The 17,339-nt window shown below is 41.0% G+C and overlaps 1 long non-coding RNA gene across 1 annotated transcript in view; it reads right to left on the reverse strand.

The window, feature by feature from the left end:
* Positions 1 to 17,339, reverse strand: part of LOC121279939 — a 794,500-nt gene that overhangs the window by 384,097 nt on the left and 393,064 nt on the right. The window lies entirely within an intron of this gene.

Consider the following 17,339-nt stretch of genomic DNA (forward strand, 5'->3'; position numbering starts at 1 on the left):
TATAATATGGCAAATAGAACAGTACACAGAATTCAAAACAAGCTTAGCATAACTTCTTTATTTTTGAATTCTATCTCTCCAGAAATGACCCCAGTGCTTGGTTTTGTTTTGATTCCCAAGTACAAATCATTAATATAAATTCCAAACAACAGTGATCCCAACACCGATCTTTATGGGACCTTCCCACATTCTGCTGCTCTGCATAGCTACCCTTTACTTCCTAATCTCTGGTTTCTGTCTAGCAGTCATCCATTCTGCTATTTGTCCCCAACTCCACGTGCTCCAACATTATTTATTAGTCTATTATTGAGTACCATATCATAGACCTTTTGGAATCCAGATAAATTACATCCAGTGTATTAACCTTGTTCATTCTCACTGTTACCTCCTGAAATAATTTAATGAGGTTCATCAAGCAAAACCTTTCCTTTTGAAATCTATGCCGACCCTTTATTATATTTTTGGTTAATACATATATTTTATTTTCTCCTTCTGCAAGGATTCCATTATTTTTCCTACTCTCACTGTTAAGCTGACTACTCTATAGTTCCCTGGACACATTCTATCTCTGTTCTTAAACATAAGTATAACATTGCTCTCCACCAATCTTCTGGCAGGTGCACCTTTTTCTAAACCTTTGTTTTGACAGCAAACACCTCCACTTTTACAATTTCTCTCCCAAAGTTTAAAACACTTTGTATGGAAATCAAAACACTTCTTTTAAAGACGAGAATTTGAATGAAAGCTTTCTCAAAATTGGCCTTAAATTGTTGGTTGTCTGATTAATTCCAGGATCTGAGGGCTTCCTGTTTCTCGGGGGGTAAATTAGGGTCCTTTACCTGATAATTCCCTCCTTTAATCGCATCCTTCTGGAATAAGCAGTCAATGATTATTTCATTTAAATCATACAAATAAATCTGAAAATATTGGGCTGATCATCCAAATATATAGAGATATGGTGTTTCTGCATGATTTCCACATAGAAAACGGCTTAATCTGTGTGCAGTCAAATTTGATATCACTAAAGACTGATAAGTTTTAAACCTAGGTGTTGTGGACATCTAATTTCATAATTCATCTGTTTTAGGGGGATAACTTTTAGTTTTAGGAATTGGAATTTTAATTGTAGGTAAATGGAAATGCCTGGTTGAGAAACTGGTAAGTTCAAATTTCTCTTCAAAGGTTAACAGTTTCTACTAGGATTGTTACCTAAGTGAGTTGTGTCTATAACTACATTATGCTCGAGATTCTTTTTCACATTGACTCAGAAGTTCCTTTTTCCACAGCAGTCCACAGCCACAAAACTGGCCACCATCCTGCCCCAGGTTGAATCATAGAACGGTTACAACAGCAAAGAAGGCCATTCAGTCTGTCATGTCCTGCCAACTCTCTGCAAGAGCAATTTTCCTAGTCGTGCTCCCCTGCCTTTTCCTCGTAGCCCGGAAAATCTTGTGAAGAGAAAAATATTTCCAGGTTACGAGGGAAAGGTGGGGGAGCAGGACTAGGAATTTTTTTTTCTCTTCATAAAGATTTTCCAAATCCCTTTTGAAAGCCTCAATCGAATCTGCCTCCACTACATTCTCAGGCAGTGCTTTCCAGATCTTAACCACTTACTGCATAAAAAAGATTTTTGCCATTGCTTCTTTTACCAATCCCCTGAATCCTCTGGTTCTCGACCCTTCCATAAAGGGATCAGTTTTTTCCTGTCTACTCTGTCTAGACTCCTCATTTTGAACACCTTTATCAAGTTTCCTCTCAACCTTCCCTTCTCTAAGGAGGACAACCTCAGCTTCTTCAATCTTTCCACATAACTAAGGTTCTGCATCCCTGGACACATTCCCTTTTTTCACCTTCTCTAAACCTTCATATCCTTCCTAAAGTCTGAAACACAGTACTCCAAAACCAGTGCAATTTATGTAGGTTCATGGTAACTTTCTTGCTTTATCTCTATGCTCCTCTTTATAAAGTGCCCAGGATCCTGTGTGCTTTATTAACCATTCTCTCAACCTGCTCTGCCACCTTCAATCATTTGTGCACATATATCCCCTGGTCCCACTGCTCCTGCACCACTTTTAGAATTGCATCCTCTCTTGCTTTCCTGCCAAAGTGAATTATTTCACACTTCTCTGCATTAAATTTCATCTGCCACTTGTCTGCCCTGCAGCCATCACCATCCTTCTCACATTTCACAACATTTCAAAGTTTTATGTCATTTGCAAAATTTGAAATTGTGCCCTGTACACCCAAGTCAAGGTCATTAACATACATCAACGGGAGAGTTTCTGCTGCATGTGCCCATTCTGGGGGAAGGGCTGGTGCGTGGCTTGAGTACAGAGGCACCTGTGGTTACAAGATTCCGGTGTTAATCGCCTGACCTGCAGTGAGCAACAATCAGTTGAAAGTTTGTTCATTTCACTGATTCCATACCTACAGTTAATCAAAGTGAATACATTTCATCTTATTATGAAATCTGTTTCAAGAGGATGGAACACTTATATTTTACATTACCATCCATTCTAGCATAAACAGAGAAAATATGTTATTTTCAAAAATTCTATTATGTCAACTTCTTCAGGCCAAAAATCAGCTCAGGTGACAGTTAGCCTTATTGTACCAAAATTATGTGATGACATTAAGCCTATAGTATTGTAATGTTAGTACCTGTAAAACTTTATAGTTAGATAATATTCAAACATTTATAATTAATTTTTTTCCAAATAAATATTGACCAATTCTGAAAAGCCTTAATGAACATTACTGGCCATTTGGTAGAAAGGAGTCCAGTCTTTAATTGTTTCATTTTATATCAGTGACAATATTGTCTCAATTTACTTTTATCATTTTTTTTTTGCCTTAGCAAGTATGTTCACCTCTTATTTCAGTTTTATAGGGGCTATAAGTCAACTCAATTTGCTCTACTGGCTGTATATATAACGCCACAAGAAGCTTCATTGTACTTCCTCCAGTTATTTAATATAGTACTTAAGCAGTCTTGATATTCAAAGGTATCTCTGCAGGTGGAACAAAAGTGCATTATCAAAATGCAAACATTTATTTCTTGTCTTTAAACAGGCTGAAGACCAAACTGCTTTGCCACATCCAATTATTCCTCCATTTCCTACCTCCATCTGCCCAAAATACCAAAGGCAATAACACTTCAGGATTCATCAAATATCATTATCAAATTCAGAAATTCATTAAGCTTCCACTCAGTCCCAATATTTTCTAATACGTTATTTATCACATCTCATACAATGGTGAAAAGTTAAATGTTTTAATTTGAGCATTTTAGCAACAATGAAAATCTAAACTGCAGGTACAAAATGGCCCCATCTTAATCTTCTCAGGAGTCACTAACGATTGTTGTGAAGGCTCAACCAGTAGCTTGGTAACAAGTGTAGGATCTTTTTTTTTGTTTAATAAATTACTCTATGAAAATTTTTGGAAGTTAAGGTTTATTGTAAAGGGGCTAAAGAAGGAGGAGGTAGTGCAAGCAATTCTGTCATAATAGCCATAGCACCAAAGATAACAAATTAGTCTTCATGAACAGTGTACACCCAGCCATGCCACAGCTTCTTGTGGTTGGAAAACACAAAGAAAAAATGAAAAGGAAATTTTTCACCTAAATTGCCGGGAAAGTTACCATGTCAAATATATTAATAAGCATATCAGTTTATTTTCAAAAGGACCACAGGTGTAACCAATTTTACAATCATCTGTGAGGTACTGTGAGTCATCAGAAACAGCAGAATTGTATTCAACCACAAACTGTAACCTCATGGCCAGGCATATCCATCACACTACTATTACAAACCAGGAGATCAACTCTGGACCATGAGTTTTGCAAGACAGCATGCCAGGAGCAGCACCATGCAAACCTGAATATGAGATGCCAAGCTGGTGAAGCTACAATACCCAACTACATGCCTGCTAAACAGCAGAAGCAGCATGCAATATACAGAGCTAAGTGATCCCACAATCAACGGGTCAGGTCAAAGCTCGGCAGTTCTACCACATTCAGTTGTGAATAGTGGGCAATTAAGCAACTAACCAGAGGAGGAGGGTCTACAAACATCCCTATCCTTAATAATGAGGGAGCCCAGGAGATCAGTACAAAGGGCAAGATCGAAACATTTGCAACCATCTTGAGCCAGAGTGGGTGATCCATCGCAGCTTCCTCCTGAAGTCCCAAGCATGTCAGATGCCGGTCTTCAGCCAATGTATTCGCTCTGCGTGATAGCAAGAAATGGCTGAAGGTACTAGATACAGCAAAGGCCCTGAGACTCACCAAGAGTACTGAAGACTTGTACTCCAGAGTTAACCACTTCCCTGGCCAAGTTGTTCTAGTTCAGCTACAACACTAGCATCCAGCTGACAATATGGAACATTGACGAATTATGTCCTGTCCACAAAAAGCAGGACAAATCCAATCTGCCCAATTAATGCCTCATCAGTCTACTCTCAATCATCAGCAAAGTGATGGAAATTGTCTTCAATAGTGCTATCAAGCTGCACTTAGGACCTTAATCTACTCACCAATGCTCAGTTTGGGCTCTGCCAGGGCCACTTGGCTCCACACCTAATTATAGCCTTGATCCAAACATGGACAAAATAGCTGAATTGAGAAGTGAGGTGAGAATGACTGCCCTTTACATCAAGGGAGCATTTCACCAGGTTGGCATCCAGGAGCCCTAGCAAAATTGAAGTCAATAGGAATCGGGGGAAGGTTCAACACTGGTTGGAGTCATACCGAGTACAAAGGAAGATGGTTGTGGTTGGAAGCCAATCATCTCAGCCCCAGGATATTGCTGCAGGAGTTCCCCAGGGTACTGTCCTCAGCCCAAGTATCTTCACCTGATTCATCAATGACCATCTCCACATCAGAAGGTCAGAAATAAAAATGATCACCGATTGCACTGTGTCCAGTACCATTCATGACTCCTCAACTGAAGTTGTCTATGCCTATATGAAGCAAGACCTAAGCAACATTCAAACTTGGGCTGTTAAGTGGCAAGTAACATGTGCACCACACGAGTGCTAAACAATTACCATCTCCAACGAGAACCTAACCTTCTCCTCTTACAGTTCAAAAGTGTTACCATCACTGAATCCCCCATAATCAACAGCCTAAGGGTCACCATTGACAAGAAACTTATCGGAACCCAACATGTACATACTGTCACTACAAATATAGGTCAGAAGCAGGGAATTCTGTAGTGAGTAACTCACCTCCTGACTCCCCAAAGCCTATCAAACATACACAAGGCAAAAGTCAGGAGTGTGATGGAATGCTCTCCACCCACCTGGGTGAGTGCAGCTCCAACAACACTCAAGGAGCTTGACATCATTCAAGACAAAGCAGCACACATGGTTGGCTCCCCATCATCCACCATAAACATTCACTCCTTCCACTACCAGTGTGTACCATCTACAAGATGAACTGCAGCAACTTACAAAGACTCCATCATCAGCACCATCCCACCCATGACCTCTACCACTTAGAAAAACAAAGGCAGCAGGTGCATGGGAATACCTCCACCTGCAAGTTCCCCTCCAAGCTCCATACCATCCTGACTTGGAAATTTATCGTCATTCTTCACTATCGCTGGATAAAAATTTTGGAACTTCCTTCTGAACAGCACAGTGTGTACACCACAGTTTAAAACAGCTCACTTGCACCTTCTCAAGCACAATTATGGTTTGGGAAAAAACATTGACCTTGCCATTGATGCTCACATCACAACAACTAATAAAAAAAATAACTATTGAAAATGTTTTTTATTAAAATACTCTGATGCACATTTGTATATATGCTAAAATGTAACTAGCATGTGGCTCAATTGGTAATTCTCTGGGTCAGAAGGTTTAGGTTCAAGACCCATTCCAGAGACTTGAGCATCAAAGTTTTGATTGTGTAGTAATTGTAGCTTTAAGGAATGTAGTGGCTATAGCTTTAAGACTTATTGTGTTGAATAGTATCACGTCACAGTGTGAATGAATCAGCTCTAAGCACAAGGCACCTTAGAGTGGGAGTTCTTTTCCTAGTTGTGGAGATTAATGGAAGCATGTAACTGCTGCTGAAGCCTGTAAATAAAGTTTGGTTTTCTAATGAGAAACCTGTCTGGAAAATCAAGTCCATAACAAAGTGGTGATGAGGCCAAATCAGATCCAGCATCAACCATTACCCAGCGACTGTGAATATCTTGTCTAGACAGAAGAAAAGGAAGATATACTCACCAGATATGCTACATTCTGGCAGGTTGACCTCTTTGACATCAATTCTATGTGGATGGTTTGATGTGTAGAACACCTCGGGTTCTATTTCCAGGCAAACAAAATAACGGGGAAGAAAATGAGGAGACCAATTCTCCTAAGTGTTTGTGGGAGTAAAACCTATAATTTAATCCGAAGTTTGACGGCCCCAGCTGCCCCTCGATTTGAAGACCTTCAGTGAATTGGTAGACCTGGTTAAGGAGTACTTTCAACCCAAACCCTCAATCACCATGCAGAAATTCAAGTTTAATTCGAGGGTGAGACCATTGCTACATACATGACAAAATTGAAACAACTGAATGAACACTATGATTTTGGGGAGGCCCTAAGCGATATGCTCAGGGATCGTTTGGTCTGCAGTATGCGAGGTGACGCCATTCAATGATGATTGTTAGCTGAAGCAAACGTTGATTTTAAAAGAGCATTGGAAATTGTGCTCATTGTGGAAAGCGCTGAATGGGACACGGAGGCTATACAAGGTGCATAAAATTGCACCATGGGGTGGGAATGGACAGTCAGTTGTGGTGCGAAAAACTGAGACCCTGCCGCGAAGCAGGAGACAGCCCCCGCTACCCGAAGATTTAAAATAAATACAGTAAACAGCTCAGCAGTAAATCTAAAAATGAACTGTTACCGATGTGGAAGCAATCATACTCCTGAAACTTGTCATTTTAAAAAGATGGAGTGCTATTTTTGTTATAAGAGAAGGCAGCTCTGCCAAGGGCAACAGGAGGCCCCAGAGGGAGGGCAACAAGAAAATAAACAGTTGAATAAACAGTTGATTGCCATTCAAGATCAAATACAAAAGGAATGTGTAACCATTCAACAGCATGAAGAAATGAAGACTGTCTTAAACAGTAGAATGGAAGTTCAGCAGAAGAAACTTAGAGAGGGCTCAGCAGAAGCCCTTGTAATTGGACAGGACTCACAAGAAGCCCTGGGATTTGTGTATAGCTGGATGCAGCCAGGAGACAGGAGTTCGGAGAAACTCCAAGGCAGTGCCAGCTCAGCGAAGCTAGCTGTCCAGCAAAGAGCTGAAGAATCAGCTGAATGAAGCTAAAGAGGCATTGAAAGGAAAAATTGTAGAACATTCCAAGATAAAGGTGGAGAATGAAGCCATGGGTAGCTCAATTACTGAACTGAGACAAGCTAAGATTTCACCTGAGAGAAGTCTGGCTGCCTGCGAAATCAAAATGAACGAGACTGGGTCTCAAGGTGGAGAAAAGTCAAGGGAATCAAAATGCCACTCATGATTTGCATAGTTGAGAATGAGAATTTACTGTTGGTGAAGCAGTATACATATAAAACTTAGGCGGTGGATCAAGTTGATTACTTGCTTTAATAGTTTCTTTGACCAGATTCTCATTGTACCACGTGGAAGTGGAGGGCCCAATCACCTGCAAACACTTGGATCATCTGAGAAGAAGAGATAGCCCAACTGAATGATGTTCCACCTGTAACCCTTGTAGAACCCATGGTTCTATCCTGTTGAAATTGTTCAACCAAGGATAGACATACCAGATGTTTTTGTCAAGTATATAACAATGAACTGCCTGTGCCTAAAGAAGTTTCTGATGGTGCTGCAGTTCCAGATAATGTGGCTCCTGTAAGAGATTTGAAAATTGTAGAGCTATGACATTCCACCCGGATCAGGAAACTAGAGACTGAACTTAAAATTCCAGGACCCATGTATATATTTTTACTGTCATGAAGGTAGGGTATTCTTGTAAATATAAACTAAACAAAAAACTTAAAAGGGGAGGAATGTAGTAATTGTAGCTTCAAGGAATGCAGTGACTAGCATTAAGACTTACTGAATTGTATAGTATCACGTGACAGTGTGAACAAATCAGCTCTAAGCGTGGGAAACCTTAGAGTGGGAGTCCTCCTCCTAGAACAGGATGGAAGCATGTAACTGCTGCTGCAGCCTGTAAATAAAGTTTAATGTTTCTAATGTGAAACTTGCCTGGAAAAACATGTCCATAACAGATTGACACTCCAGTGTGGTAGTTTGAGAGTGCTGCACTGTTCAAAGTGCCATCTTTCAGATGCTATGTTAAATCAAGGCTCTATTTGCTTTCCTGCATGGATGTAAAAGATTCCATGGGACTATTTAGAAGAGGAGCAAAGACATATCCTTGGTGTCCTGGCCAATATTTATTTCTCAATCAACAATACTGAAAAAAGACAAATGATCTAGTCGTCATCATATTACTGTTTATGGGGCTTGCTGTGTGAAAATTGACTGCCATGACTACATTATAACAGTGACTCCACTTCAAAAGTATTTCTTATCTGCAAAACTGACATCCTGAACAAGCTATATAAATGTAAGCTTTTATCATTTCGAAAATGAATTAATGTAGTAAATTTACGCTGTCTATTCTCAAATTATTTTCTTCCACTGAAAAAGAGTTTTTATTTATTTTTTCATGGGATGTGGGCATCACTGGTGAGGCCAGCATTTGCTGCCCATCTCTAATTGTCCTTGAACTTAGTGGTTTGCTAGGCCATTTTAGAGGGCAGTTAAGAGTCACATGTTGGCCAGACCAGGTAAGGACATTAGTAAACATTAGATTTTTAAAGTAATTGATGTCCTGATGTCACCCCGCGTCATTTACATTTGCAGATCAGCATGCACAGAGTCGAATTGGCTGTGCACCTGCTGACCTGTCAACGGCCACTTAAGGCCATTAATAAAGTAAGTGAGGTAATCAATGGATCTGTCCATCCAACCTTAAGGTTGGCGGGCAGGCTGGGACCCTAGGCGGGCTTCTGAAAAAACATGAAACCTCATCCACGGGCAAAGTGCTGCCTCAGGGAGATCTGCGCACTCTTTCATGCACATGCGTGAAAGAGCGTACTCCAGGCTCAAGGAATCCCCCCCCTCCTCCGCCCGCACAGGGAGCACATAGCGCTTCCTGGCGGATGTCACACTTGACGACCTTTAATTGGCCCGCCCATGTAAAATGGTGGCACGCCCCTGACCGGGATCCCACCCAAACCACACCACCCCCACCCCCCGCAAACAGGGGGAAGATCCTACCCATAGGTTTTTTTTATGACAGTCGGCAATGGCTTCGTGGTCATCATTAGACTTTTTTTATTGAATTCAAATTCCACCATTTGCCATAGTGGGATTTGAACCCTTGTCCCCACAGCATTACCCTGGGTCTCTGAATTACTGGTCTAGTGACAATACCACTACTCCACTGCCACCCCTGAACAAGCTACAAAGTAGTGCTGATGGGAAACTTGAATTATTGTCAAATAGACTGTTGCAGTAAAAAGGACAAAGGGAGGGAGAAATTCCTCAAAATATGTGCAAAAGAACTTGTTCAGTGTGTTTCTAGCCAAAAGTGGAAGGAAATAGATCTAGTTCTGGGCAATGAAGAACAGCATTTTACAGCTGGGGCATTTGGGAAAGAGTCATCATAACATCAAGTTTAGAATAGTTATGGAAAAAGACAAGGAACAATCAAGGGTAAACACATTTAACTGGGGGAGGTTAAATTTTAATGAGTTGAGAAAGAATCTTGCCCAGGTGGATTCATATTAAAAATTGTTTGACAAAACAGTAATCGAACAATGGAAGGACTCCAATGAAGAACCACTTGGGTACAGATTAGGCACATTTTCCATACGGGCTAAAAGAAAAGCATCCAAAGCTAGAGCTACCTGGCTGACCAAAAATATAGAGATTAAAATAAAACAGAAAACTGAGGCTCATAACAAATGATACAGTAGTAAATCAGGCTGAATACAACAAGTACAAAGGAGATCTAAAAAAGGGGAATAGGAAGACTAAATAGAGAATATGAAAATAGATTATCAGCTAAAGGGAACCCAAAATCTTTTTAAAATATTTATCTCGGTAGTAAAAGGGTTCTCAAAGGAAGGTTAAGGCCAAATAGTGACCAAAAAGGGAGGTAGTACTGGTATTGGGCAGGATAAGAATAGAAAAAGTCACACCCTGTGGATGAAATGCATCCCAAGTTGCTGAGGAAAGTAAGGAGGGACAGTGCAAAGGTGCAGGCCAGAATCTTCCAAGCCTCCTTATATATAGGTTTGGGCCTGAGGACTGGAGGATTGCAAATGCCACATCCCTGTTCAAAAAAGAGAGGGATAAGCCTGGCAATTACAGGCCAGTCAGTCTAACTTCAGGGAATCTTTAAGGTAATATTCCAGAACAGAATTAATTGTCACTTGGAAAAGTATGAGATAATAAATGAAAATCAACAAAGATTTGTTAAAGGCAAATCACATTTGACTGACTTGATTGAGGGTTCATTAACAAAGTAATGGAGGGGGTTAATGGGGACAGGGCTTCCCGTCAGGGGGAAAGTGTGGGGGCGGGGGGCAAGGGGGGATGGGCAGGCAGGCTTCCGATCGGCACCCCCAGTCCGGGGCGCACCGCCACTTTACGCGGAGGGCTAGTTAAGTTCCACCCAGCGTGACATCCGCCAGAAAGTGCTATGCGCTCCCTGTGCAGGCGGGGCAGGGTTCCCTCAGCCGGGAGTGCACCCTTTCGCGCATGCGCGCAGAAGAGCACAAAGATCTCCTTGAGGCAAAGTGCTGTCTGAGGGAGATCGGATCACATTTTAAACTTGAAATAACGCTGAGAAATAAATTTCCCTGCCATGTCCCCTCATGGGACATGTCCAGAACTTTTATTTTAAAATATTGTAAGATTTTTAAATCTTCATGAAACCTCATCCCGCCCATGGATGAGGTTTCATGCTTTTTCAAAAGCCCGCCAGGGTTCCTGGCCTGCCTGCTAACCTTAAGGTCCATTAATGACTTCAACTGCTTTGTTAATGGCCTTAATAGGCCACCAACCTGAGAATGTGAATCACGCGGGGTGATGTTGGGACGCACGGCCAACTTCACTCCACGTCATTTTACGTGTTGGCGAGCAGGCGGAAGATACAGCCCATGGAGTTTCAAAAGATATCTGATCAATACCACACAATATATTTATTAGTAAAATTAAAGCCCGTGGAATTAACAATCAGTGGCACTATGGATACAAGTTGGCTAAGAGACAGGAAGAAAGAAGACAATTGTTTTGGAAGACTAGAACAAAGAAGGCAGTGGTGTTATCCACGGATCAGTATAAGGACCTCAGCTCCTTCAGATATATATTAATAACCTAGACTTTAGCATACAAGGCATAGCTGCAACAATTGCAGGTGATACAAAACTTGGAAAAAATGTAAGAAGCAATGACGAGAATAGTAGCAGACATCTGAAGGGCTGAGACTGGTGAAAGAGGTGGGAACGTGGCAGAGGAAATTTAAACAGAGAAGTGTAAAGCGATACACTTTAGCAGGAAAAATGATGAGAGTCAACAAAAACTAAAGTGGATACAGGAACAGAGAGACCTGTGTTTTTCTGTACAGAAATCTTTGAAGGTGACAGGATAAGTTGCCAAATTTTGTTTTCAAAATTGCCAATGGGATCTTTGGTTTTATTGATCAAGGTATAGATTACAAAATCAAGGAGGTTAAGCTTGTGAATAGAATGCAGGCCATTTTGTGAAGCCAAAACTAAGACACAAAGCTATTCTTTACTGAGAGAGTTTATTGACTTTGGATGTGAGAAGAGAGTTATGAGATTAAACAGTGTCCCAACTGTTCCCTATTTATAAAATTCCAAATTTTAATTCAAATTCCAACATCTGCTGTGGTGGGATTTGAACCTGGCCCCCAGAGCATTACCCTGAGTCTCTGGATTACTAGTCCAGTGACAATACCACAATGCCACCGCCTCAAGTACATAATTAAATAATGCCCTACACCTTTGTATCGTTACTATATAATTAAAATACCATTAACAATGTTAATCCTTTATCAAATACTGGTTAGGCCTCAGATAGAGTATTGTGCTCAGCCCTGGGCACCACACATTAGGAAGGCCCGGGAAAGGATGCAGAAGTGATTTATTAGAATGCCACCAGGGATAAAGGACTTATGCAGAGAGACACAATTTATTCTTAGAGGAGGTTTGATAGAGGTGCTCAAAATGATGCACAGTCTTGATAAAGTTATGGGAAACTATTTTTAATAGCAGAAGGGTCAATAACCAGAAGATACAGATGTTACATTATTCTAAAATGATTTAGGAACTGTATTGTCTTGTATATTTGAAGTGCCACATCACTCACCACTACAGTGTACTAAAGCAACAATGTATCATTCCGCAGCACATGGAGAGATCTGGAGAAATACACTCTATGCCAGCTCCAGTGTTTGTTACTCAAAGTTTGATTATTTTGAACTCTGGGAACGGTAAGACATAACAACAGATATAAAAACAAAAAAACTGCGGATGCTGGAAATCCAAAACAAAAACAGAATTACCTGGAAAAACTCAGCAGGTCTGGCAGCATCAGCGGAGAAGAAAAGAGTTGACGTTTTGAGTCCTCATGACCCTTCGACAGAACTTGAGTGAATCCAAAAAAGGGGTGAAATATAAGCTCAAAACGTCAACTCTTTTCTTCTCTGCCGATGCTGCCAGACCTGCTGAGTTTTTCCAGGTAATTCTGTTTTTGTTTCAGACATAACAACAGATTTATTACAATTGGCAAAAGAACTAGAGGTACAAGAATAATTTTTTTTTTTTATTTTGGTGACTTGTGATCTGGAATGCCCTGCTTCAACAGTAACTTTCAGTAGGAGGATAAATGCTTGAAGAGAAAATATTACAGGGAAGTTGCAGGAGAGTAGGGCTCACTGAATAGCTCCACAAAAGAGCCAGCCATAGAACGGTAAGCCAAATGGCCTCTTTCTGTACTGAGTCATTCTATGATTCTAAATAGAGAACTCAATTTGAGGTTTATGCATTTGACTGCTACAATACTGGAATCCCTGGAAATGATTGCATTATAAATCCCTAATTCTGAAAGTATGTCTTAAAATAAGATTGCTTGTTAAAGCCCTCACGTAAACGGGCCATGCAGTAATTTTTCTTCAGACATGTCACCCCATTGTGCAAAAAGATAGTTAAAATTTGAATCTAACTGCTGAGTTCTCTTAAGTATTAAATCTTTGAATCTATTAACTCCTTTTGTGAAACTCAGGACATTTCAGAGGACATTAAAATCATTATATCTTCAACTATAGAGAAAATATCAAGTAAAGCTGCACTCAGAACCAGTCTTTATTACCTGCTATTGACAGCCTCATAGGGTAAATAATACATCTAAATGCTTCTTGGGTTATAATAGAGTAGAATCATAACAGCAGTTGACTGCTGAAGGCTTTCAATTTCACAAGAATTTTCACATTAATCTTGTTGATTGTCATCCCCATGAGGTTGTCATGGACAATTTTTGAAAGTTGTTGAGGAAGGAAGCTGAACAGAGACCAGATGTCATCACATTCACCCTTTGATGAGTGAATATAATAGCAACTAGCAGCACTTTCCATTATACCACCTGTGTCTCACTCCAGCACAAATTTCCTTGGCTTTGCATCCATTCCCCGCAATAGAACTAGTGCAGATTGTTGTGTCATCAGGCTGAACTGCACAAGAAGTGTGCTCATTTTCAGTCAATAGTATCCTTGTGAATTTCAGCTTGAATGATTATTTTTGTATCCTTTGTGGTTGGATGCAACTTAAAGTAAGTCAGCAGGTATCTCCAGTGCCAATTCAATGGAGAAGCAAATCAGTAAAGCAACTGTGGGTAATGGTGACGTTCACAGTGATAAATATCTTATTAAGATGACGGGGAAAGGCAGATAACATATACAAATAAATCTCTGATCAATTATCCCCCCACATTGTTAGCTGTTTAGATTAAAACTGGATAAGCGTGGCTTTGATTTCACCCAAAGAATAACCTACATAGAACTTAATTTCTGTCGAACAGAAAAACAATATTTTTCCTTGGCTGGTATTAACACTCACAACATTTAACAAAAAACTTTACTATATTTTCAGGATAAGAGTTTTCCAAACTAAGGACCAGGAACACCATAAAAATAACTCTACCATAACTCTGAAAGAATTCCTGTTTTTATTCTGCTTCCACAACCACAGAGATCCTTTATTTCAGATCCTGAGTGCTCTGTTATAGGTATCTCTAATAAGCTTTCGCACCAATTAAAGAATTGCTTATATATAACTATTTTCCTGTCCAGAAACAAGGTTTAGAATATTGTAATTAGATAGCAAAAATACCAATAACTCCTGTCAAATGACTTGTTTTTCAAAAAACCTGACACTGAGCCACATAATGGGACATTAGTGAAGATGGCCAGAAGCCTGGTTAATGAGGTAGGTTTTAAGCACCGCCATAAAGGCAGAAGGAAAGATAAAGAGGCAGCAAGGTAAATGGAGGAAATTTCTAGATCTTAGAGGCTTAACAGCTACCAAAGGAGGAGCAAATGAAATTGGGGATGTGCAAGATGCCAACATTGGATGAACATAGATAGCTCTGTGGTTCGAAGGGCTGGAGGAAGTTACAGAGACAGAGAGGGACAAGGCCATGGAGGGATTTAAAAACAAAGGCATTGCTTAAGCCAGAGCCACTGTAAGTCAGCCAGCATGGGGGTGATTGTTGAACAGGACTTGGTGTGAATTATGACAGGCAGCAGAGTTTTGTAATGAGCTTAATGTTTTTGGGAGGTGGAAGATGGGAGGCTGGCCAGGAGTGCATTGGAATATTCTAGTCTAGAGATAACAAATGTTTAGATCAGCAGAGGAGCTGAATGATGTTATGGATATGGACAGAGGCAATCTTGGTAATGGAGCAGATATGTGGTTGGAAGCTCATCTCAGGAAGCTCATCTCAGGATCAAACATGACACTAAGTTGGAGAACAGTCTGGTGCAGCCACAGAGATTGCCAGGGGAAGTGTTGGAGTTGGTGGCAGGTGAATGGAATTTGTGATGGAGACCAAAGACAATGCCTTCAGTCTGCTCAATATTCAGTTGGCAGAAATTTCTTTTTTTAAATTATTCATTTATTCTGTTCATCCAAATAAGGAAATGACAGAAACTCTGAGCAAGTATTTTGCATTTGTCTTCACAGCTGAAGACACTAAAAGCTTCCCAATAATAACAGAAAATCAAGGGGCAAAAGGGAGGGAAAAACTCAAAATAATCTTCCACATTGGGGAAAATGTATTAGGCAAACTATTGTGATTAAAGGTTGATAAGTCTAGACCTGATGGCCTGCATCATAAGGCTTTAAAAAAGTGGCTGCAGTGATAGTGGATGCATTGGTTGTAATCTTCCAAAATTCCCTAGATCCTGGAAATGTCCAGTGGATTGCAAAACCACAATTGTAATATCCCTGTTCGAGAAAGGAGAGAGACAGAAAGCAGGAAACTATCAGCCCGTAAGCCTAACATTTGTCATTGGGAAAATGCTGGAATCCATTATCAAGGAAGTAATAGGAGGACATTTAGAAAAACAGAATACAATCAAGCAGATTCAACATAGTTTTATCAAAGGGAAACTGGCCGGGAATTTTCGTGCCTGCCGCTGGCGGGCGTGTTCGGTGGCATGAGCGGACAATATGGCTTCATGAAACCAGTTTGCAATCATCCATTCCGCCTGCCAACGGTGGGCCACGTTTCCCACCATCAGAAGTCAAAAACCTCATTGTAAAATAATCAGCATATCATTATAAGGCCAGCCTACCGGGCTCATCCCCCCGCTACTGGATTGTCCGGCACATTGGCGAGAAAACACGCCGATGTGTTTCACAACAGCACATAAGCGATGTGCACCTGACATCGCTCGAGACTTTAAGGTTTCTTTGCTTCAGTCAACATTCACAGTCATCAGCACCAGACTTTGCAGACAGCACCACATCACTTTCATGGGTGGCTTTTCAATGGCTGCAGGCCATGGTCTTGTTTGGGGAAAGGGGAGAAGTGGCCTCAGGCAAAGGAAGGGGCTGCAGGATAAGGGCTGTATTGGGGAAGGCGGGTATCCCAGGGTGTGTTGGGGGGGCACATGTTGATCTGTACAAGTGGCCTCAAGATGGTGAGGGCTGAGGAAGCAGTCTCCAGAGGAGATGAGGCCAGATGGACATGTGAGGGTGTGTGAGAGAATGGGTGGTGGTGTCCCTTGAACTGGTAGTGAATGAGATGCCAGTGAATGTGTGATGGGCTTGATTGTGTGAGTTTAAAGTGATGAGATGATTGCCATATTCTGCCTGCATGGATGAGATCATAGATCCTCTATATGCATTGGATGGCCAATCTCTTCTGTGCAGCTTTGACACTGACCACCGCCTGCCAGGCTGAATTGGCGATGCCGCTGCCTGTCCTGCGGCCTGAGCGGGGGTAGAGAACATCACAGCTGGCCTCCATGGCATCCAAATGGCATTCCAGTGATGCGTCATTAAACCTGGGGGCTGGATTCTTTTTGCCTCTTGTGGACATCTTCCCTGTAGTAGTTGTGGGGCTGGAAGCACTGAGATGTGTGCGTGCGGCTAGACTTCAAATATGGCACTCGGCGTAATGAAGCAGTGAAGTGATGGTGGCTAGACGAATAAGACATGTCATCGAAATGGCATGTTTCCCGGGAATGCCTCATTTTACCTGCCTGTTATCGCGCTTAATGCAAATCTGGGATGATTCCACCCCACGTTTGACAAACTTATTAAGAATTCTTTGGGATGAAATGAGCAGGATGAATAAAGGGGAACCAGTAGATGTAGTGTATTTGGATTTCCAAAAGGCATTCCAAAAGGTGCCACATAAAAATTTACTGCACAGTATAAGAGGTCATGGTGTTGGGATTATATATTATCATGGATAGAGGATTGGTTAACTAACAGAAAACAGGAAGTCAAGGGAAATGGATCATTTTCAGAGTGGCAAGCTGTAAAAAGTGGGGGTGCCACAGGGAACAATGCTGAGGCCTCAACTATTTACATTCTACATTAATCATCTGGATGAAGGGACCAAATGCATCGTAGCCAAGTTTGTTGGTAATGCAAAGACGTTTGGGAAAAAAATGTGAGGAAGAGACAAAGAATAAGCAAAGGAATATAGATTAGGTTAGTGAGTGGGCAAACGTTTGGAGATGGAATTAATGTGGGAAAAT

Source organism: Carcharodon carcharias, chromosome 7 (genome assembly GCF_017639515.1).
Source record: "Carcharodon carcharias isolate sCarCar2 chromosome 7, sCarCar2.pri, whole genome shotgun sequence".
Taxonomy (NCBI): domain Eukaryota; kingdom Metazoa; phylum Chordata; class Chondrichthyes; order Lamniformes; family Lamnidae; genus Carcharodon; species Carcharodon carcharias.